Here is a 24352-nt window from a genome sequence, read left to right as displayed (position 1 = left end):
GAACAATGCATGACAAGTTTATGAATCCTGTAGAAAACCCACCATCTTTGCTGCATTTGGACAGCACTTAGCAGTTAATAATTACGAAGGAGAAATGCATTTATCTGAATTTTTATACAAATATAGCCAGTTCAAATCTCCTGGACTGATTCAAAGATCAGACAACATTTGTGCAAACAAAGGTTTTTCCAACTGTTTGCAATCAGGATTGTTAACTCAAAAAACATGCATCAAATTGCATCTTCAGAAAAGTGGTCACAAAGAAATGCATCTATCTGAAGAAAGAATACATAAAAATGGATTAGGGAGGGAAAAGGTTGCATAAATTGTTATCCACTGGGAAAAGTATACCCAAAACTGCATATGTTAGGGGAAATGCAGACCAAAATGCCTATCAGTTTCCAGCAAGGCCTCCCCCCACCTAAATTTACAAACCATAATGCAACAATGAGCTAAAAACAAACTTATGGTTAGGTAAATGAGAAACTAAGTGAAACCAAACATATTTTTCTTTTTATCAGTTAGGGTGAGAGTTGATGAAACATACAGATATGTTTCAGCCTATCTTAAAACCAGCCCTTTAGCTACAGTCTGAATCTGTGAAGCATGTCTAGTTGTGTCCAGAGATGCTGAAAGTCTCAAATACTTGCAAATTCAGATACAAATTGCCCTGACCTGAACATTCAGGCCAGTACATTGATCAGCATTTAATTATTCACCATCTTTTATAGTTCCTGAATAATACATCACATTAATCAACTCAAGAAACCATTAAAATAACTTATAAAATAAGGACATGCATTATGGAATTAGGTATTTTGAGCTAAATGGCTCTATTCTGTACTGCTATTTTTTTATATTGTGATATTGCTTTATTAAATACTGCAAAGTCTGGTGGACTATTTTTAGGTTTGATCTGTTCTATATCACTTTGATATTTTAGAATGAATGACAGGTTGCAAAGCTCTCTCAGTAGACAAAGAAAGGTGTGAGAGTGGAGGAGGAATTAAGAGCCAGTTCGGTCTAGTGGTTAAGGTGCTAGCTTAGAAACCAGGAGACTATGAGTTCTAGTTCTACCTTAGGCATGAAAGTGACTCGGTGCCTTTGTCCAGTCTCTTTCTCTCTGTCAGCCCCACTCACCTAACAGAGTTGTTATGGGGTAAACAGGAAGAGGGAGAAGTATTAAGTATGTTTTCCATCTTAAGTTAATTATAAAAAGAATAAAGGTGAGAGATAAATAAATTAAAGTGGATATGGACCAGGGAGATCCATTTTGAAATTTTGCCTGTTGAAATAGGAAAGAGAAGGTAATCCTCCTCTGCTTCTTCAGGACTTTATCCACTGGTGGAATTCAAATTTTTGTACTACCGGTTCTGTGAGCATGGCTTGGTGGGTGTGGCAGGGGAAGGATACTGCAAAATCCCCATTCCCTCCCCACTCCAGGGTAAGGATACTGCAAAATCCCCATTCCCTCCTGGGGGAAGGATATTGCAAAATCTCTATTCCCACCCCACTCTGGGGTCAGCCAGAGGTGGTATTTGCCGGTTCTCCAAACTACTCAAAATTCCAGCTACTGGTTCTTCAGAACTATGCATTTTTGCTAATATTGCTAATATTAAATGCCTTTCATGACTAGAGAATGTTTGAGAGAATGCTTGTTCTCTGCTAGAAAAATCAGATTAGATCAGAGACCGGATAAATCAAGAGTTGGCTTCCCTTCTCTGAGTTTTGCCCAAGAACTGTCTTCACACAACTACAGAGAATTAGCAACTGTCAGCTCCATTTGGTACTGTTTTACAATTTTTTTCATTAAAAAAAATGACACATATGAGAAGTCAGCAATTGCAAGGTGAACTGAGAAGAAACCTCATCCTTGGTCAGCTTTTAGTCGGGCTACTTTGAGACATAGGTAATATCTTCTTTGGAAAGAATGCTCCTGGTGAAGCTTGTAGAATAGTAGAAGTCTTGACTTTTCTGAACTAGAACCTTGTAGATTTTCATATCACAGCCAGTTTGCTGTAGTGATAAAGGCGCTGGCATAGAAATCAGAAGACAGTGAGTTCTAGTCCTACTTTAGGCATGAAAGCCAGCGGGGTGACTTTGGGCCAGTCACTTTCTCTCAGCCCAACCCACCTCACAGAGTTGTTGTGCAGATTGTAGGAGGAGCAAGGAATATTATGTATGTCCCTGCCTTGAGTTACTTATAAAGTAATAAAGGTGGGATAAAAGGTGGGATAAAATAACTACAATTAAATGACCTTAGCCCCCTTTTTGGAGATCATGAATTGATTGTTCTTGCAGACTCTACTTCTTCCAGGGGTCACTATCTCTTCCTAATCACACTAGCTGACTCCCACAATTATGCTGCCCTTCTTATTTATTTTTATCCACCTTTATTACCTTCCTTGAGAGAAAAAACAGTCTCATAGGTGATGAATAAAAGCCTTAAGTTCCTCACAAAATTAATTTTCTGAGGAAAATTAAGGATACTTCTTCTCTCCATCTTTTTAAAATGCCCCCAGCTCTCACAAATAGAAGAAAAAAGAATATAATACATACATACTTTGTGCAGATGTGTTTTTTTTAACCCAGAAAACAGATTTATGGATAAATGTGCAAATATGACTAATCTTGGAAAGCGACTTGTTTCCTTATATTTTTCAAATGATTCTGAAATGCAAGCCATTTTACCAATAAAGGCAATTGTACAACAGGCCACATGCAGAGGGGGAAAGGGCACTGTAGTCTTGAAAATGTGTGTGTGTGTGTGTGTATTATAGGAGCAACTTGTAATATCAGAAAAAGGTTGCTGCCTTAAATATGGCTTCAGATACCTGTGGCAGAGAGGTCACTGTAGGGTGAAACTGTCTGTTCCACAGAGAATTAGAGACATGTATTCATTATCTTCCCAAACCTCATTAAAAGGGCTTTAATGTGGTGGCTAAGTCATGGGCAGACAAACCTTTAATCTTGACTACATCAGACACACCTGTGTTACATTTCCTTTTGAGGACAGTTAGCAGAAACAGGTTAACTTACCATTTATGCCTCCAGTCTCTAGAATTAGCATGGAAAGCAGATTCCCTTTGAACTCCCTTTGATAGGGTACTCCGCTAATTTGCTTTGCTTAAAAAAAAAAAAAAAAAACCCTGCAAACTATTATTGGCATCTTTAATGGTCGTTTGGATCAGGGCCACTCCCCAGACGAACACATCCCCATAATGTACTAGTTGGAGGTAGTACTTTAGTCTCTGATGATTTATTCTTTTTTACTCCATTCTTATGATCTTGATTCCAATGCACAGTGTAAAATAAGTAATAAATTCTCATTATGATTATAAAAGGTTAGGGTTCAGTCGATATTCAAGTTGTTTAGGAATAATGTAATCCTTAGTAATAGTCATGGAGTTTTTCAGAGTGTGGCAAGGAAAAAGCGAAAAGAAATTCTGGTGGGATTTTTAAAAAACACACCCCCAAAATAGATTGCTTAAATTTATTTTAAGATACTGCTTAAATTTATTTCAAGATATTGCCATAACCGAAAGCTGGATACAGCTAGTTGCAAAAATATTGTTGGTTGTCATTGAAAACTAGACAATTAGGAAAACCCCAAAATTATAACTCAGTCACTTCAAAAAAAAAAAAAAAAGTGCAATCCCATCCAAAGTAGGTGTACGCTATTTGGGCCAAAAAGCTATGCTTTGAGTTCTGTTCTTTTATGTTTTACTTTTGGACGCAGAAGTTGCAAAGATACCATAAAATGTTTCACGGCACAAAGCAAAACACATATTTTTATTTTAAAAAGTAAAGTTTCCTTTGACTCGGGCTGTATTTTGGATGGTCCTATGGACACATTTGTGTTATTTTCTTGGCAATTTTTTTTAAAATATTGACTTCATTTTATATTTTTAAAACTTATTTTTAAGAAAATTTTAAAATCTAATACAACAGTAACATAAGATATTAAATAAAAATATAAGAGTCCTGCAAACACGTGGAGCTGATTGAAGCTGAACAAAAGCACTAAAGGATCTATAGGGCTTGATCTTGTGGCTTGCTAATGAATTTTTCATAATCAGGAAAATTAACTACTTACAGAAATAAGTGAACTGATGATACAGATCATCATTTAAGCCTTTACTTAAAGAGTTTTATTATGTTACTTCTAATAATTAAGGTAACCTGATATCTGATGAAACCAACCTGCTAAAGGATAAAGGTAAAAGTAAAGGTTCCCCTCACACGTATGTGCTAGTTGTTCCTGACTCTAGGGGGCGGAGCTCATCTCCGTTTCAAAGATGAAGAGCCAGCACTGTCCGAAGACATCTCCGTGGTCATGTGGTCAGCATGACTAAATGCCAAAGGCGCATGGAACTTTGTTACCTTCCCACCAAAGGTGGTCCCTATTTGTCTACTTGCATTTTTTACATGCTTTCCCTGGCTATTATTTTGCAATCAATTTAAGTTGATTCAGAAGACATCCTGTCCCACCACCATATCCCAACTACAAAGGATCTGCTTGAACTCTTCAAGTGGACTGGATTCAACTTTCATCAGTATGGACAATTATGAGAATTCAGCGTAGCTGGAGATCTCCCTTTTCTTATCATTAAACAAAGCAAATCTTTTAAACAAGAAAGTTCAGATTGAATTCTTATTCCAGGATTGAATTAATTGGCTTTTTCAGGCACCCAGGTAGTCCTTGTTTAGTGACTTCCTTGTTTAGTAGCTGTTCACAGTAATGACAGGGACAAAAAAGAAATTGTGTCCAGTCTGTTTGAAGGTCTGTGAAGTAAGATCAAAAGCTGAAGTAAGATCAAAAGCACTGTTGTGGTTTCATTTAATGACTGCATCTCAGCAGTTTATCAGTTACAGTTGTGATCACTAAATGAGGACTACCTATGCCTGCTCTTTCTGATCAATACTTTTGCTAAAGCACAAACAACAGGCTCCAAATAGGACAGAGAAAGTGCTTGCCTTTTCTCATGTCACTCATCATTCATTCAGGACAGGGAGAAATCAGAACTGGAGAAAGTTATTCCCAAGTTCAGCACTGGGCCTCCTGCAGCTGCTCAGTGGTATCAATCTTTAATATCAAGATGACTTTTTGAGGGATTGCAAAGGAATCTATTGTGAATAACTTTTTGACCAAACCACCAAAGCAGACTTCAAACAATACCTGGGATTTCCCATATTTGGTGGGAAATTGTAACAAATCCAGCATTATTATAAAGAAATACACATAAAGTTACATACATTGTGGCCTTGTTTCTATAAAATGAAGTAGTTATTAAAGTTTCATTAAAAAAAAGAGTATGTTTAAATAAAGTTACCCCATACTAAAGCCAAAAAATGCTAATGGCTGTGTGTGAACTCAAAAAAGCCTATATGGTACTCGTTACATAAATTATGTAAATCTAATATATGCAATATATAAAGATATGTTCAAAAGCTATACAACAATGGCTGTAGATCTCTACTTTATAATTAAACAAAACAGAATAATATTTGAATGCACATTACATTCACAGAAGGTCAGACGTGCACAGCATATAGTTGGTGAAGAGGGTATCATAATATTTGCAAAAATTGAAATTAGTAGATGCTGCTAATTCTTCCCCCTCCTTGATTTCTCACAGCTTTGTTTCAGGCATTCAAGATAACACTGGAAGACGCAACTCATAATATATTAACAAAACAGCTGACGACACCCAGCTGTACATCTCCACCCCAGACCATCCCAACGATGCCCTTGAAGTGATGTCCCGGTACCTGGAGGCCGTGCGGATCTGGATGGGGAGGAATAGACTCAGGCTCAACCCATCCAAGACCGAGTGAATGTGGTTTCCGACGTCCCGATATAGTCAGTTGGTGCCATCACTGACTATTGGGGGCGAATCATTGACCGCCACGGAGAGGGCGCGCAACTTGGGCGTCCTCCTGGATTCACGGCTGTCTTTAGAAGAGCACTTGATGGCCGTGACCGGGAGAATTTTTCATCAGGTTCGCCTGATTCGCCAGTTACGTCCCTTTCTGGATCGGGACTCATTATGCACGGTCACTCATGCCCTTGTCACCTCCTGCCTGGACTATTGCAATGCTCTCTACATGGGGCTCCCCTTGAGGAGCACCCGGAGGCTCCAACTGGCGCAGAGTGCGGCAGCGCGGGTGGTAATGGGAGCGACATGGCATTCCCATGTAACACCTCTCCTGCGCGAGCTGCACTGGCTCCCGGTGGTCTTCTGGGTGCGCTTCAAGGTTTTGGTTACCACCTTTAAAGCGCTCCATGGCTTAGGACCTGGGTACTTGTGGGACCGCCTACTACCACCAATAGCCTCCCACCGGCCGGTACGCTCCCATAGAGAGGGGCTCCTCCGGGTGCCGTCGGCCAAACAATGCCGACTGGCGGCCCCCAGGGGGAGAGCCTTCTCTGTGGGGGCATCTACTATCTGGAACGAGCTCCCCCCAGAGATACGGAGGATCCCGGATCTGCGCACCTTCTGCCGCGCTTTAAAGACCTTATTATTTCACCAGGTGGGCCTGGCCTAATTTTCTCCCTCTTTATAAAAGATTTTTAATTTTTAAATATCTTTTAGTATTTTATACATTCAAATTTAAAATTGGTTTTAAAAAGTTTGGGGTTTTAAATTTGTCGGGGCCAAAATTATTTAATTTGATTTTATTTTACTTTTAAATTTTGTATGTATGTGTTTTATTGTTTGGCTGTGCACCACCCTGAGTCCTTCGGGAGTAGGGCGGTATAGAAATAAAATAAAATAAATAAATAAATAAATAAAATAAACTAGGAGATAAGGACTGAGAAAGAATTGAAAAAGCAGATAGTGTTGGTCTGGAAAGCCTCAAAGTTGCCAAGTATTCCTAAAGTACATCATTATATGTACAATATATGTAATCCTGGTTTTGACACCAAACCGAGACTGGCAACTTGATCATTAAGCAAGGTGCTTACTCAGTGAAACCATGGCTAAACAAAGGCAGTCACTAAATGAAGACTACCTATGTAAGTAAGCAAGTATAAGTGTTAATGTGATTTGAATGTCCCTCATATGACAGGGGTATCAACAAGCTTGCAGAAGCTGTGACATTTGCAAAAGTGGAAATTATTGAAATCAAGGGTCAACAAACCTTTTCTGTGAAAGGTCAGATTTTGTTCCACCTCCATGAATGCGGTTGGCAGGTTAGCAAACCAAGGAACATAGCAGCATTGGATAGGTTGGCCCACGAGCAAAGAGGTTGCCAATAGGTTGCAGCTGAAGATACCTTACCCCTACCTCTTGGCCTGCCCCTTTTCCCATAGCTTAGCTAAGGATTGGGCTTGATGATCTACTATCCATCTGCCTACCTGTCCATTTTTACCTGGAAGATCATAAAAAACAGATGGTGGATAAGATTTGGCTTTTGATCCGTACTTTGCGAGCCCCTGATTTAAAAGAAAAATGATGGAATGCAAAAAAGAGAGGTGGGGGGGGAGAGAATTGAGCATGCCCAGAAAGGTTTTGTAATTCTCGAAAGAGAAGCATCTCTTTAAGGAGGGTTCAAGTGAAGCATTCACTCAAAGTAGCTACACAAAGCAACAAGCACCCTCTCATCCATCAGTAAAGAAGCTATGTGGTTTGCTATGCCTGGCCTCTGTGGCATTTCCAATATGAACTGTACTTTGGCACATGCCTCTTCCAATTCTTGCAAATGCCAAGCAAAGCTGGACAAAGTAATCCAATGCATTTTATTGAAGCACATTGTGTTTGTCTTTGCACTTCGGAGAAGAGAACTGTATCTATTGTTGTTCAAGGAAAGTCCACATTTCCTCACTTAGAACAGAGAATCTTGAATGAGCATTACAAGATGTGGTACATAAAGAGACTATAGGGGGAAAAAACCACTAAGGAAAAGGGGATAACGGGGCTGGAAAGGGATAAGAATATTATCTTTTCTCCAATCTTCTGATCCGTGTTTTATATCCTGCCAAACTCAATGGGAGAGTTTACACTCCCACACATATACACAGACACACATAAACACACACACACACACAGAGAGAGAGAGAAATCTAAGAAATGTGCCCTGGGTCAATCCAATGTGAGTGAGATTCTTTTTTTTTTTTTAACTAGCTATAGAGAGCATTAGAATGATTTACAGAGACACAAGCTGAAAGTAAATTATGTTGTAAATGCCGGTCCCTTGAGTCAACAAAGAATCAGAAAGAGAAAAAAAAAATTACAAGAAGCTTGAAATTCCCAACAGCAGAGGTTGACAGGAAAATATGGTGTTGTTTTTCTATGAGTAAAAGTAACTTTTGTACCCGGTTTTCCCATGAGAAATTATAAACTTTCAAAGGAATTTTAGTCTCTCGCATGCACACATATATAAGAGCAATTTATCTGGGATTGCTCTCATGGAAATGCCAGAAAGACTTTCAAGTCGTTAGGGGCTATGGCTGAACTTCATCTAAGACTGCTGCTACTTATTTGTTCTCGCTGCCTTGTCTTGTCAAAACATTTACTCAGCTTTCGAAGAGTTGCAAGTTGGCAATGTGTTAATAATATTAGAATGCATTTGTATCGGCCATGTGGCTGCAACATTTCAGAAAACTCGTCACTTATTTAATGAATAATGAATCTGAAAGAGTAGCTATGGAGACAAGCAACCATATGTAGTAAATTAAACATGGACTCCTGGATGTATAGAAACATGTAGTGTCACCAAAGCAATTGTTCCTATTTCATGATGTCAATCAATGACAGGCTTTCTTCTTTCTGGCTGGCTTACACACATTTGATACCCTATATTGCAGTGGTGAAATCCCTATTTTTTTATTACCGGTTTTGTGGGTGTGGCTTGGTGAGCATGGTGTGGCTTGGTGGGCGTGGCAGGGGAAGGATACTGCAAAATCTCCATTCCTACCCCACTCCAGGGGAATGATACTGAAAAATCCCCATTCCCTCCCCACTCCTGGGGAAAGGATATTGCAAAATCTCCATTCCCACCCCACTCTGGGGCCAGCCAGAGGTGGTATTTGCAAGTTCTCCGAACTACTCAAAATTCCCACTACTGGTTCTCCAGAATCTGTCAGAACCTGCTGGATTTCACCCCTGCTATATTGCCACCGTACTCACATCCTCCTCTCATTCTCTTTTCTCCACCTACTACTCTGAGCCCCCTTTTACATTATTGAAATATCGTTTGAATGGTGTATAGAATCAAAGTAATAAGGAAGAGAAGAGAATGCAAATTGCAACCCAGAGAAATATCTGTACAGGCAGAAATGGAACTTGTAGAGCTGGGGGTGTTTAGTTCAATATTCCTCGTACCTTGAGATGACAATCATATGCATTTACTTACTTAGCTGCCCTGCACCTCTTTGAATCCAGGCTAGAAAAGTCTACTTTGGAAGGATGGGATTTTAACTTTCAACATTTTTTTTTAAAAAAAAACTTCCCCCTCCCCCCCCCAAAAATCCAATTTACAGGTAGTTCTTGCTTTATAACTGTTCATTTAATAATGGTCAAAAGTTACAATGGCCTTGAAAAAGGCTACTTATGCCCTGTACTTGTGGCAACTGCACCATCCCTGTGGTCATGTGATCACAATTTCACACTTGGCAATTAGCTTGTATCCTTACGATTTATATTGATATTGTTTCCTGACTGCTTATTTGTACCCTATGACTATCATTAAGTGTTGTACCTTATGATTCTTGACAAACGTATCTTGTCTTTTTATGTACACTGAGAGCATATGCACCACAGACAAATTCCTTGTGTGTCCAATCACACTTGGCCAATAAAAAATTCTATTCTATTCTAGCTTGTATTTGCAACCGGCTGCAGCATTCCACAGTCACTTTCCATCAAAAAAATGCCCATTGGGGAAGTTGGATTCACTGAACAATCACCACATAAAATTGTTATAAAATCAGGTCTGTCTCAACTTACAACAGCAACAAATTATGCTGAAAATTCCAGTCCCAATTGTGGTCATAAGTCACACTACCAGTAAATTTAAGAATTGTTCTCCTCATTTACCCCTTAAGAAAATGTTCTCATCCCAAAATTTTAAAAAAAATACTCTCAAGAGACTTTGAAGTGGTCATCGAAAGATAAAGAAGAGTCTTATGATGATTACAGCAGTTTTTGCAGGAGCTGGGGGCTGGGGTTCAAAACAGATGCAACATTGTGATCCAAGCCATATATAAATCAACACTGGGTGCATGTAGAAAAGGATGAGGTTTTGATTGTGATGCCACCATTTCTGTCTTGCGGTTTTGGTCCTTCTTACTGTGATTGAGGCAATATTTTCAGGCAGAGAGACAGTGTTCTTATAATATCTATCCCAGTCCTTTTGTTCCTGATTGCACAGAGACATACACATGCTCATTCTAGCTGTGGTGGCACAGTGGTTAGAATGCAGTATTGCAGGCTGAATCTGTTTACTGTCAGGAGTTCGATTATGACCAGCTCAGGGTTGACTCAGCCTTCCATCCTTCCAAGGTCAGTAAAATGAGGACCCAGATTATGGGAGGGATAATATGCTGACATTGTAAACCACTCAGAGAATGCTGTAAAGCACTATGAAGCCAGTGGTGGGTTCTAACCGGTGATACCACCAGTTCGCTTCACGTACATGCTTTGCGCGCGATCGGCGTTGTCGTGGAGTAAATAAATCAATGTACCGTAAAACCTTGATCTCTATTAAGATCTACTTTAACAAATGAGCCTCTGAAGCAGTTAACAATAAATGTTTTTATTTACATACAGTAAAAATAAATATCCTGTCAGCTATATATATATATATTTATATATGTAATCGCATTAAGCGATGTTAGTTCTGGCTATTCTTCCTCAGAAGAAAGAGTCTTGTAAACCATAAGAACTGCATTAGAACTGCCCTTCTAACTGACTTCCAAACTGCCCACAGTTTTCTAACAGAAGAGCTGAACAGAACTCTCCAAATTACCAATTGCCTTCTGAACTGCTTTCTGGACTGTCTTCTGGACTGCCAATGGTTTTCTGTCAAGAATCTCCTTTTATAATGTCAACTGTGACAATTAGGGGAGGGAACATAAAAGCCCTGGAGATTCAAACCCATCAGCTGCCTTCTGATTGGCTCACCCACTTGTCCATTCCAAAAGCCATTAATAGGCATAGCAATTGAGAAATAACTTTTCTCTCACAGGCGTATGCGTGCTTGCTTCACTTGCATACACGCCAAATTTGTGCTTCACGCAAGTGCGTTAGATTTCAAAACAGGTGAGGCATGGCAATCCCCTCTGCCATGCCTTTCAGCTGGCCTAAAAACAAAAGAATAAAGATAGATATAGCTCAGGGGCGGGCGGGAGGGCCCAGCTGACGTTCGGTTTGCTCTCACAACAACATTTCCACCACTGGCTCTCCCGAACCCAGGAGAACCGATAGCAACCCACCACGGTATGAAGCAGTAAATAAATCTAAGTGCTACTGCTAGCACAGCTTTGGACAAGGGTCACATTTAACATCGTCAGAACGCTGAGGGCTGCAAATTGGATGGGACCACTTGGATCAATGGGGGGGGGGCACTCTTTGGAAATTTAACTGCATGATGCCTAGGCTAAAGTAAACACTACAGATCATGCCTGGTTATTCCTCAAAATGATCAAGAACAGCACTATATATTTTCTGTAACCAATCCTTGAGGACCACAAAAAAAAAAAAAAAAAAAGGCTCTTGAAAGCCATGATGAAGGCAAGCAGATTTTTTTCTGTATGAGGAGAAACTGTATGATGCCCCACATCTTTAAGGGACCCATGTCTTATAGCCGGCACAGCTCCTAAAAGCAGGAACCCCATTTTTCTAGCTCATCCTCAAATGTGGTAAATATGATGTTTATTTAATGAACAATAGAAAGGTCTTGCAGTCATGAGAAGTCTGAAGCGCTTCTGAATTATTTTCTAAGAGGTCATGGCCAAGTGGTTATCAGGAGTCCCCAGATTACACTTTAAGAACCACTGATTTAAACTTTTTAAAAAAATTTGATTAGTGTGTTTTTATTTGATTAGTGGGTTAAAAAGAAGGACTGGATAGTGTATTCTACCCTTTTATAATTTAGCTGTGGCTTCCAGAGTGTTATGGATGTTTATACACTTGGTTCTATCCCAGGACATTTTCAAATATATCATTGTGTGTTAATGTTTATTTACTGGAATCTGAGCTAATTTCATTGGGATGATTTTTTAATTATTGTTGGTTATTGTTTTCATACATTTTGTACTATACCTTGGTAAAGACATGTAATAAATTATTATTCCTTTAACTGTGGGCCACAGCCAATGTTGGCTGGTTTTCTTCTTCATACTGCAATACCTACCTAAGGTCTTAGAAATTATAAATATAATATCTAATTATGTATAGAGTACCCAACAGTGGTGTGATTTGTAGTTGAGTTGTTGTAAATTGTTCTAAATTTAGGTAATCCAAATTCTTTCTAAATCACCATAGTATTGCATTTTGTGCACCAAAGCAACTGTGCTTTGAGAAACCCCCCCCCCCAATTGTTGAAGAAATTATAATCTATTGAAGAAGTAGAGTATAAAATCTCAGGTTGTGTTCCATGTGTGGTAAACACATGAAAAAGACAAGAAGTCCTGATCTTTATAAGTATAATTAAAATATTTTGCTTTTGTGATTGTTTTCCTTGATTTTTTTTTTAATTTGATTTATATGCCGCCTTTCTCTGGAGACTCAGGGTGGCTTACAATGCATTAAGCAATAGCCTTCATACTTTTGTATATTTATACAAAGTCAGTTTATTGCCCCCACAAACTGGGTCCTCATTTTACCTACCTTAGAAAGGATGGAAGGCTGAGTCAACCTTGAGCCTGGAGAGATTCGAACTTACAGTAATTGCAGACAGCTGGTGTTAATCACAATGCTTTTAGTCTGCTGAGCCGCCAAGGCCCAAGGCTGCTGAGCACCAAAGTGTTTCCAATTAATTTTAACTTTTAATCTGCTTGGAAAGAAGAAAGGAAAAATAGAGTAAAATATTGAAGATAGAAGCTACTGGAGATGCAATAATATTATGAATTAGTAGATAATAAAGTTTTTATGTCATTCCCTATTTAGAAAGATATTCTTTCAAAATTGCAATCTGACATGAATTCTGTAACATTACAGTATATCAACATGCAATAAGGTTCTTTAGAAATACTTTCCTTGAATTGTCCCATTTTACATCCTATGATGTCATCTAAATGGTATACAAGATGAGGAAATTGAACGTGACTCTCTTTTTTTCCCCCATGGTGACATAGTATGACAAACAAATTTAGCTTTTGACACCAATGAATCTCCTTGGAACACCTTAGTCTCATCAAACAATTTTGTTGGCTAATCGTTCAAAGAAAGAACAATGAGTTGTTATGACATTTTTACCCTCATCTCCCACAAAATGTAAAATAAAACCTTTAGCGAGTTTAAATGAGGATGGTTAATTCCTTGAAATCCAACCATGTACAATTCAAATATAAATATTTAAAATCTGCTCAAGTTTATGATTGCCTTTCATGTGAAAAACATAAAACAGCCTCCTGGAATAAAGTTGTCCAATATGTAATTTTAGTGGTAATTACGCTTCGTGTAGATACTAACCTACCTTCCCCTCTCATCAGAACTGACAAAAGCATACTTTTCCAATTCCACAGCATTTTCAAATCTGGAGTTTAGACAATTGGCAGTCTTTCATCCACTGGACAATTTCCCATCCGATACACAATACAAAGAACAAGGGCATTTCTAAAGGCAGCAGGAGCTTGGTTCCATGAAGAGGCATGAAAGATGGCGGGCCAATCTATTGTTTTGGGCACATAAGGGAACCCTGAAATGTCATGATGTCTCTGTTTGATCTGTTGTCACTACTGTTGGTTGTATGAAGAATTAACATATTTAATTAACTGTCTGACCAAAGCAGCTGTTACCTTATATAAAACTTTCAACATGGATGCCACTGAGTGCTTGAATGTGCCAGGACAATAGAAGTTGAGAACTACTCGTTATGTTTTTACACCAAATGGCTCAGCATGGCTCCACTTTCAATGGCCCCAATCAAGATTGTTCTTAAATTTATAATGGCACATAGTGACGCTTTCACCGAAATGGGGTGATCATATCCAAATTTCAATTTGCCAAGAGGATAGTTATGTTGCACCAAAATACAAGGTTTGGCAAACCAGCTACTTCCCATATCTCTCTGATCCTGACATTCAGCCATCTATATCATTGATGGAATTGGCATCTAGTTCACTTTTGTATAATCCAACCATGAATTCATTTATAGTCAGTCTCTATCATGTGTGACTCCTGATTAATTCTCTGTTGTTGTTTTAAATAACCTGTGAAAAGGCAAATTATTGAAACTACTTTTAAAGCAGTACAAATCTTTTTACAGGAGCTGATGCTGATGTTGATTTATATCAACATGTGTCATCATGAGTCACATGAATAACATTAGACTGTCTGTCTGTCTGTAGTCTCTCTGTCTATTTATCTGTTAACTAGCTAATTTACAGGTCTACTAATCTGTCTGATGAAACTCTAGGAGGTGAATATACAATAAAACAACAGAACCTGGGTTGAGGCCATATCTTTTAAAAAACAAAACACCTACCACATACAATCATGCCAGGTAGAACCACTTCCTAGTCTCCACCAGGTGACATTGACCATAACATGGGAGACTTTAAACATGAACATCTTGAATTGCACTCAGAAATCTATTGGGAGCAAATGCAATTCACATAGCAGAGGTGTTATGTGGTACATGGTATTGTTCCCATGCCTTGCAGCCTTCTGGATCACCAGAAGCTTCTGAATGTTTTTCAAGGGCATCCCCATATACAGCCTGTTGCAATAGTCCAATTGGGAGATGAATAAGCCATGATTAATTACAAACAGTACTTCTGATCTAAGAATGGGCCAAGTGAAGCAACAAGATATATTCATGCAAAGATCCTGCTGGCCACAATTGCTACCTACTCCTCAAGCAGGAGCAATGAGTCCAGGAAGGCTCCCAGAACGCACCCACTCTGCCTGGAGGAACGTAATCCCATTCAGAGTGAACAGTAGCAAAACATCAAATACATGTAGCTCTAACATCCACAGCCCCTCATTTTTGTCAGGATGAGGTCAAACATGGCTTCTCCACATGCAGACCTGCCTAGCCTCCAGGCACTGGGAAAACAATTTGTCGGCATCACTTTGACAGCCTAAGGCATCATTGTATAACTGAGTATCATCAGCTGACTGATCAAACTTCACCCCATACTGATGAACTATCACATCCAGCAGTTTCACAGAGAAGTTAGTTAGAAGTGAAGAAAAAGCTACATTTTGTGCCACCCAACAGCAGAGGCCTAGAGCTGGCTTCTTCCCCACTAACACTACCAACTGGAAACAGCTACAGAGAAAAGAGGAGAACCACTAAAAGATAATAACTCTCACTTCCAACCCCATCAGCCAGTCAAGAAGGATATAATCATCAATGGTACTGAAAGTCACTGAGAGATCAAGAAGGACCAGAACCACCTGCCTTCTGAGCCCACCAGAGTTCATTCACAATCACAAGTGCAATCAATACTATCTTTGTGCTTTAGAGCTGTGGTGGCGCAGTGGTTAGAATGCAGTACTGCAGGCTGCTTCTGCTGACTGCCGGCTGACTGCAATTTGGCAGTTCAAATCTCACCAGGCTAAATAACAATAGCATTTAGGCTTATATACTGCTTCATAGTGCTTTTACAGTCTTCTCTAAGCGGTTTATGGAGTCAGCATATTGCCCCCAACAATCTGGGTCCTCATTTTACCCACCTTGGAAGGATGGAAGGCTGAGTCAACCTTGAGCCGGTGAGATTTGAACTGCCGAATTGCAGCTAGCAGTCAGCTGAAGTAGCTTGCAATACTGCACCACTGCACCTCTAACCACTGCACCACCTTGGCTAAAGGTTGACTCAACCTTCCATCCTTCTGAGGTGGGTAAAATGAGGACCCAAATTATTGGGGGCAATTGGCTGACTCTATAAACCTCTTAGAGAGGGTTGTAAAGTACTATAAAGCGGTATATAAGTCTAAGTGTTATTGCTATTGCTATATCACAGCCAGAACCCAGATTGCAAGGGATTCACATTAGGGTTTAAAGCAGCAAATAAATATGACATAAGCAACAAAAATCAAAATACAACAACCCATTTAATAAGTTAAGGAAAGAAATCAACTCTATCACTATCATGACAATCAGAAAACATTCTAAGGAAGTGGATCACTTTGCAACACCTCAGGCCATGCTCTTTTAGGTTTACAACAGCCTAACAGAATCCAGGTAGATGGAGGTCAGGATGGACACTGTTCCAGAAGAGGGGTGCAGCTAAAGAGAATGTATGCCTCCTAGAACCCACAATATGGCAAAACTTTATATTTGGCAGTAAAACAACCCAATTCTTTCAGAAATTATGGTTGGGCAGAAATGATAATGGGGAAAAAATCCCTAACCAGAGAAAAAATCCTAAGCAACTATTAACTTTAAAGGGGACAGACAAGACCTTGAATTTTATCTCAGAATGTGCCAGCATATTGAAGATCTTGGCCAATCTCCCAAAAAGTCATGACCAGCAGTTTTTGTTTCTCCCACCGACCCACCAAAAAACACCCAATTACTGTAAAAACAGATGCTTGTCTTAGTTCCAAAGAAAATACAATGACTGTAAGAATAGATGCAGTGATGTAAATTGTGCTAAAAACCAGGTTAATCTTCAGGTAAATACATCAAAATTAAAACAATAGAGAATAAATTGGCTGATTATTTTGGAAGGAAGGAACAAACTGTATGCAGTAAGGAAGGAAACCTTCCTCTGGTGTGACAGAGTTCAGACCAGTGGTTTTGGGCGAACCAATAGCAGTGGCAGCAGGAGGCTCCGCCCACCTGCCTTGCTCATCAAAAACACTCAGCGTATGTGCAGAAGCTTCTGCGCATGCAAAGAAGTGGCATGTACTCGCAAAGCGATAACGATAACGAACCGGCAGCGCTGGGATTTGAATCCCACTACTGGTTCAGACATCACATTTTTCATTCTGAACAGGGTCATCTTATCCTCAATTAAATCTTATTCCAATGAGTCTAGCAACACTATCATGACTTGGTCACCAACCAGGTCATTCAATGTAGCAAAATGTAGGGTATTCTATTGGAGCTACCATATATCTCCCATTGTTGTTAACTAGACATTTGGATTCATGAAACCTACATGTGGTAGCTCTAGTGGAATGTCCCTATTTTCATTTTTGCCCCCAAAGTGAGATAACACTGATCACCCTCCAAATAAAAGAATGTGAATAGGTAAGAATTCTGTTGGAAAGGGTTATTTCACAGGCATAAAATTGAAAACACAGTCGGTTCTTCTATGACCCAGGACTTAAGCTTTTTATTACAAATGTCTTTCTTCAAGCGTCCTTCTTAACACACAACCGTTTGTCAAGTAATATTTTCTATTATAGTGCTAATGTGTAGAAATATGCTTTTCCTCTGCTTTGGTAGTTCTCACCTTTAACTAGGGCTCGAATTGACGTGCAACAAATAGGCTTCCACAGTTTCAAATATGAAAGAAATTAATGAAAATATGAAAGACCCAAAGAAATGGAAACAAGAGACAGCACAGGGAAGCTATTGCGCATTTCCAGAATTTATCATGTTGAAAACAAATTTTCGGGGAAACAGGCATGTGTTTTTTAGATACAAGGTTTGCTTTTTTTTTGAAAAATAAGTTAGGTTTTTCTTCAGAGAAACACAGTAAAAAGCCTGTTTGAATAAATGTAGTCAGTTGGTCCTTCTCCTCCCTCTCCCTTTCTCTCTCCCTTTTCTGCTCCCCTTCTCCCTTCCATTCCTCCTTTTCTTCCTCCTCCTTCTTGATTGGTGGGAGAATTTGGGAATAAGGAAACTAAGTTACAATTTTTATGAAGAGTTAAAGTTACACCAGTACATCAATATTTTCTGTCATTAAAGCATAACAAACAAAAGCATTTCTTTCTAGGTGTTATTCACTTTCATTCTTCAAAAATTAATTATTACTTGAAACAATTATGGTTAGGTTCTGGTAATAAAGATTACATTAGATTGGAGTGGAATGGAATTCCAACCTATAAAATCTGCCTTCATGTTCTGGCATGCACTTCTATCATAGCTCAAATATAGTTATTAAAGCAGGAGATCGATGACTCTCTGCTTTGGCAGCATAGAGTTGTTGAATATTTGAAATTTTAAATTAACAAATAAGGGAGAAACAGTGTTTTTTTTTCCAAGATGGGATCATAATTTTCAATTATTTAGTTCCATTTCCAAAGGCTTCAGTGGACAGCAGTGAAGTTATGATATTAACAAGGATTTAGAGTTGAAATTTTGCATCACTTTTTTTTTTTTTTAGTAAGTTTAGGAATGTTACATTTAGCAGGGGTTTAATGCTAGGCAGCTGAGAACATGACTGCTCATCTAATTCTGTTAGTGCTGTTCCAAAGCTTGTAAATATTGAACTGGAATCATGGCATGCCAATGAAATTGACAATCTGGTTAGACAAAGGAAGTTTCACCAACTAGAGCAAAACAAAACAACAAAAACATGGTTGTTAATCAGCTTGGAATGGGCAGCAAAAGATGGAATCATTTCACCATTGCCCACAATTTGCTAAAGAAAGGGAGAACAGGATCGTAGCAGAAGCCATCCACTGCTTTATACAGTCCAAAATATTTTTGTTGTTAGTTGCAAAGTCATGTCCGACCCATCACAACCCCATGGACAAGGTTCCTCCAGGCCTTCCTGTCCTCTACCGTCCCCTGGAGTCCATTTAAGCAGCTCTACTGCTTCAGTGACTCGATCCAGCCACCTCATTCTCTGTCGTCCCCTTCTTCTTTTACCCTCAGTCTTTCCCAGCATTAGGCTCCTCTCCAGTGAGTCCTTCCTTCTCATTGGGTGGCCAGAGTATTTGAGTTTCATCTTCTAAAGAGCAGTCAAGGTTGATCTCCTGTAGGGCTGACCAGTTTGATTGCCTTGCAGTCCAAGGGACTCACACCATAGTTCAAAGGCCTCAATTCTTCGGTGCTCAAAATATATCCAAAAATATTTTAAAATATTATATTATATTTTAAAATATAAAAACGTTTTTTTAAAAAACATCCAAAATATTACAGCAAGCCATTTTATTCTTACCTATTTAAATCTGATTTAGGATATTATTCTATTCAAGTCATATGAGCTGTCCTTTGTGTGACTTTCTGATTGATTCTACTGAAACCCGATATGATGGTAGGTTGTTGTCTTTTTTTTTTCTGGTAGAAATCTTTTACTCATCTTTGTAGCTTGGGCATCTCAGGCCAAAAATGGAATTCAAGTCAACCAAACAGCTTGAATGAAGCATTCCTATTTCCACCATGTTTGAAGCATGCTACCTAAAGAACGACTAAATTGAGGAGGGAGGATTGCCAGAGTTATTCATCTCTGGAAGGGTAGAAAAGGAACTTCTTTTAAATTCCATCCTTAATGCTAAATTCTCTTCCTCTTCTAGTGCCATCCTGAAGTCCTTCAGATGAAGCTCTCAGTACGGTGCTGAAATGCTTAGGAAGCTAGGGACGGGCAATTTCTCTTTCTGTTTGGTTTCTTTTTTCTATAATTGGATATTTAGGCATAGGGAAGTAGTTTTGCATGTTTTGATTTTACTATTCAACACAGATTTCGGGTCCCTACCAAAGGTGGCTTGGAGAGCTGTGTTTAAAGTGGCACTTGAATAGCAGAGAAGAGAGTTGGCTCTAGCCCATAAAATCTGTCCCAAGTACCAAATAAATCATTTTTGCTTCAAAATCAATCTGGATAGGAAAGCTGTTTCAACAGCCAAGTGGAACTGTTTAAATTGGCTACTAATGCAGCAGTGGCTAACTAATCCATTGCATGTAATATCCAGGTTTCTTCTTTTGTTCTCCTGGAACAAAACAGAGCCAGCAAAACCTATAAGGAGGTGATTCTGACTTCTTTCCTCCCTTAGAAGAGGAGGTGAATGGGGCATCCACGTGCAAATGATTTCCTGATAGACACAAAATGTATTTCACAAAATGTTAGCATTAAAAACAAAATGCTTATTCTGCTTTCCGTTGCGGAATATCTCATTCACCCAGTTCTTTTTTTTTTTTAAGTTGTTGTTATTTATTACTGGATGATAACACTCGGTTGATGAATTACTTCAACTGATTGTTGCTGTAATCAACTCACAGGTACAACCGGATTATTCAAGTAGTAATTGAATAATCAGTACCTTCTAAACAGTGGTGAGATTCAAATAATTTGACAGCCGGTTCTCTGCCCTAATTACCGGCTGGGTGGGCGTGGCTATGGTGGGCATGGCCAGGGGTGTGACAGGCAGCACTCGGCCTCCTGCACCTCCCTGGGAGCAAAAACCGGCTGCGGGGGGACTTGCCACCTCCTGTACCCTGTTTTGGGCCTAGTAGGCCTCCCTGAAGCCTCCTGGGAGTGAAAACAGGCCACGGGGGATGCGCCACACCCCCTACATCCCATTTTGGGCCTAGGAGGCCTCCCTGCACTTACCTGGGAGCCAAAATGGGGTGTATGGGGATTCCTGGAAGGGGCGGGGTGAGGAGGGGTGGAGCCAGCCAGCAATTTAACTACTGGTTTGCCTGAACCGGCCGGAACTGGCTGAATCCCACCCCTGCTTCTAAAGATGTGGGGCTCTGACAGATGGAAAAGGGAACTGTTCCAACTGTGATGTCTTGCTGTGAGGGCTAAGAGTAAAATACTGCAATGATCACTGTAAGTATCTAGTATCACCACCATCTCCAATGCTTTTCTTTGAGGAAACCTCAAATTGAGGTTTAGGAAGCAAATTGCTCCAAACAGCCACACTTTTTTTAACATGGAGAAAGCTTATGATGAGAAGCTTATGATGACTGTCAAGGCAGAGGATGAATTTTCCAGTTTGTTTGTTTGTTTTTCAGGATAGAAACAGTGCAAATAAGCAATATTAATGCTATTCTGTTCTTTTCCCACCTCAGATGCCCAAATAATTTGTGTGTTTTGATTTAAGTGAGGGCATTGTCTACTCTTTTGCTCTGATCGGAAAATTCTCCCTGTGCAATAGGAGATCGAAGTGGGGCTAATCCAGACAGAAGGTATTTTGAGGAATGGCATGAAACAGTCATCTGATTAAAGACAGTTGTGAAAGTTTATATCTAAGACAAAGTCCAATGAGGAGAAGGGAGGGTGATGTTGCAGCCCAACAATTTTAAAGTGATACCTGTCTCCTTTTGATTTGATACTAGAAAAGCATTTTCCACAGTGATAGAACAGCATTCAGAACCAAATTAGTGGATTTCTTCTTCATTATTATTGTGTTATCACAAATATTAATACATTATGTTATTTCAATCCAATATTGGTACTGTATTGGTTGAAGACTGTTATCACCCTAATATTTAGATAACTTAGACTGTTAAGGATCAACATGAAAAAGAAGTGTTATATCAATATTAATTACAATTTAGGATGTCAATGTTAATAAATGTAAGATTATTTTTGCTTTTTCATCCTGAACTGAATTTAACATAAAAAACCAAAAGCACTACAGATTGCATCAACATATTTGTTGTACATTAAAGGTTTCAGTCTTAAGGTAATTACTTAGTGTAATTGTTAATGGGCCATTGTATTGTTAATTTTTTAAATACATGTTAATAAGGAAAAGCTACACACAGCAAATATAGCAACAATTAAATATTTAAAAAATAGAGAAAAAGAAAAGAAAAAAACTAGATTATCATTTTAATAGTAAATTAGAAACCCAGCATATATCAAATGTACATAGCACTGAGAAAAACATGTTTATTGCAAAGATTGTTGAGTGCTTGCTTTGCAAGAAAGAGGAATCTCAAATAATGGGACTTCAGACAAGAAACATGACAAGGAATACTAGATTTTTCTTCACTGTAAGGTTACATTAACAGAATTTTGCAAGACTGAAAAGACTGAAAAGTGAGCCTGTCCCTCACTTTTACTTTCTTGAAAACTAGGGAGGGTCCTTCTGAGACATTTTCTCCATTCTTGCCCTTCAGATCCAGATGTCATTTATCAGATCCTTTTCTAGTCTGTGGCTCTTCTTCCTATTTTCCAAGGTCATTCCCACATACCATTCAGGGGTGGGTTCTAAATTTTTTTACTACTGATTCTGTGGGTGTGGCTTGTTTTGTGGGTGTGGCTTGGTGGGGGGTAATGTGACTGAGTGGGCATGGCCAACTTTTTTTTTTTTTTTTACTTTTAAAAGCATTTTTTCTACAACCTTAAGAGGTTGCAGAAAAAAATGCTTTGAAAAGTCTCTGCTGATCAGGCAACTCAGCAGGGATCATCAGAGGCATTTCAAAGCATTTTTTTACCACCTCTTCGGCCGAAGAGGTTGCAGAAAACAATGCTTTGAAAAGCCTCTGCCGATCAGGCAACTTAGCTGAGATAGGCAGAGCATTTCAAAGCATTTTTTTACCACCTGTTCAGCTGAAGAAGTTGTAGAAAAAATGCTTTGAAAAGCTTCTGACGATCCCAGTTGAGCTGCAGGATCATCAGAGGCTTTTTTTTTTTTTTTTTACTTTTAAAAGCATTTTTTTGGCCGAAGAGGTTGTAGAAAAAATGCTTTTAAAAGTAAAAAAAAAAAAGCCTCTGATAAGGTGGGCGGGGTAAGCGATCGGCGATCGGGCCGGGGACCAGTTGGGGGCATGGCCAGCCAATGTTATTACTGGTTCTCAGAACTACTACAAATTTTTACTACCGGTTCTTGTGAACCGGTGCGAATCGGGAGCAACTCACCACTGATACCATTACACCCAGGCAGATCCTTGTCAATGTAGATGGGATTATTTCTATTCTTAGGCAATACAGCTCTTTGAAGAGGACAACATTGGTGGGGAGGCCCATTGTTAAAGAGATGGAACATCTACAATCAGCCTGATTGGGATTTTTCTATTTTGTCATTTCCATTGGAGGACTGCTCTTGAGCTCTATGGTAGGTAGGCTTCTTTTCTATGGTTTAAATGGGATTGCAGAGGACTTTGGCAGCAAAGGGCATCAGTTTGGGTATGATAGGATTAAGTAAGAACTGGGATTTGGTTTGACCATGTCTAAAAGACTGGGAGGAAAAGGGTGCAACCTCCATTTTATTCATTAGATTTATTTTCTCCTTTATACCTAATTGCAGGATGGTAGCATTTCAAATACTTTGTCCAGGAGAAGGAAGGGTTCACTGGAGAAAAGCCTAATGCTGGGAATTATTGAGGGCAAAAGAAGAAGGGGACGGCAGAGAATGAGGTGGCTGGATGGAGTCACTGAAGCAATCAATGTGATCTTAAATGGACTCTGGGTGACGGTAGAAGACAGGAAGGCCTGGAGGAATGCTGTCCATGGGGTCGCGATGGGTGGACATGACTTCACGACTAACAACAACAGCAGCAGCAGCATTTTTTAGGCAGGCTATTACCGTGAATGATCAGATTTACTTCCCAAACAAGGATCACCTTTTCAGTTCCAATGAACTTTGCACACTGTATGCAGTCACATTACAACCTGGCACACTGGCAATTGTACTGCCTCAATATATGTTTCCCCCTTGCTTTTAATTTCTGAGTCAACAGTTACTATGCACCTCATACTCACACCAAATTTAAAATCACTGCATAATTCATCTAATGTAGAAAGTCATTTTACCAGGCTAAGTTTACTGAAGTGGCATAAGAAGATTAAAATTTTGAACTCTACCTTTATTGGGGAAATATATTTCCCCTTTCTTTTTATCACTTTCTTTATATCCAATTCCAAGCATTTGGACCAGAAGTCTCTTCTCTTTGCGTGCCACAATTTCTTCCCATACACATATTTTAAAGTCGGGGGGGGGAGGGAAGTTCCTCTTTTAATGCTCAATTTAGATTTTCTACATTTCTGTAATTGCATTATGAATCATGCTGGGACTTTTCTACAGCATTCCCATCCAACCGTCTCCACTGGTTACTATTTTGATTAACAAAATATCCAAATAGGAGATGGATCCTCAGCGGATGCCTACTGAACATTTTATAACATTTAGTGTCCACAACTGCATTTTTTATTCTCTCAGTGTTGTTGTTGCTGTCATTATTTCAGGGAACTAACATTTTATAAATACACTGATTGAGCTTTACTCATCAGGAAGTTACTGCTGGGAAAAGATATTAGCCTTCATTTTTTAAAACTAGTTCTTATTCAATTAAATAGATAGATAGATAGATAGATGATAGATAGATGATA

Source organism: Pantherophis guttatus, chromosome 1 (genome assembly GCF_059756535.1).
Source record: "Pantherophis guttatus breed Tessera chromosome 1, ASM5975653v1, whole genome shotgun sequence".
NCBI lineage: Eukaryota > Metazoa > Chordata > Lepidosauria > Squamata > Colubridae > Pantherophis > Pantherophis guttatus.
Note: the sequence above shows the minus strand (reverse complement) of the source record.